The sequence below is a fragment of the Cyprinodon variegatus genome, unplaced genomic scaffold, assembly GCF_000732505.1.
Source record: "Cyprinodon variegatus isolate N-32 unplaced genomic scaffold, C_variegatus-1.0 Scaffold897, whole genome shotgun sequence".
NCBI lineage: Eukaryota > Metazoa > Chordata > Actinopteri > Cyprinodontiformes > Cyprinodontidae > Cyprinodon > Cyprinodon variegatus.
In genome coordinates, this window is record NW_015151350.1 from 40,082 (window position 1) to 41,400 (window position 1,319).

Below are 1,319 nucleotides of genomic sequence, written 5' to 3' on the forward strand. Positions count from 1 at the left end.
GAGTGTTGTTCAGCATGGGGGTGAGTAGAAAATGAAGGCTAATCATGTTTTGGGTGTACTATTCCTTTAATATTGTTTTTATTATTTTCTAATAATTTTGCATAATATTCTTTTTTACAATATCTCATAATGTTATATATAACTTATTGTTATATTTCTTATATTTATTTTCAGTCTCTATATTTCTGTTTTATAACTTCTCTATAAAGTTGTCTATAAATTCACCTCTGCATTTAAGCCATCCTCATGGGGAGCAGTGGGCTGCCATCGTGCGGCGCCCAGGGAGCAGTGTGGGGTTAAGGGTCTTTGCTCAGAGAGTGGCAGTCTGTGGGAGTGGGGCTTAGAATCCCTCAGGATTCCAAGCTCTATACCCTAACCGCTAGACCACCACTCCCCCTAATGGAAATGTATTGAATTTATTTCCTTTCATCTCAAACAACTTAGTTTGCTCATAAATAGCTGTAAATCTAATGTTACAATGATTGTCTCATAATTGTTGCTTATATGACTGGACAAGCTTTTATTTTTTTGCCAACAATAAATAGTTTTGTTGTTATTCTTTGAAATGAGCGGAAGGAATAAAAGTCTGCTTATTAATATATTACTTCTACAAAATGTGTTTCTGTTATCTCCACGTTTTAAATAAAATGTATTTGAAAAGACAGTCAAAGGTCAAGGCGTTCCTGGTCACATGGCCGCCAACAGAGCTCCTCCACTGGGACCTGGCTCTGGGTGGCGCCATTCCCCGCAGTCCCAGGTGGATTCAAGCATTTGGCTGAAAGGAAATGCAAACAGCTGCTGGATGGTTGGAGTGTTAAACTGAAAGCTGCTGAGGAAGATCTTAGAATCTAAACAAGATTCAGAGGCTTTAAAAACGTGTGCAGATATGAAAACAGCAGACACCGACATGCATAATCTGCATCATGTAAACCATCCTGGGTGGGGGAAGGAAACCATCTCAGATAATTCCTTCTAACTGGGCTTTCAAAAGCTTCATGTTAAGAAGTGAGAAGTAGTTTGATGCATGTTAGACTCTTTGTTAAAAAGGTTTTGGTTATATTGTCAAACGTTTTATCTGACTTTGTTTTAATGTCATCAAAGATAAAGTTGAGGTCCAACAGCCAGTTATAAACTCCTTTTTATGTCAGCTCACTTCAACATGATCAAGTCTTTAAAGGGGGTCATTAACTTTTCATTTCATCAAACATACAAAAACTCAACTGTTAGGTTAACTGGCATCTCTAAATTGCTCTTAGGTGTGAGATTGTCAGCATGGTTGTGTCTCTGTGTTGCACTGCAACGGAGTGGCGACCTGTACC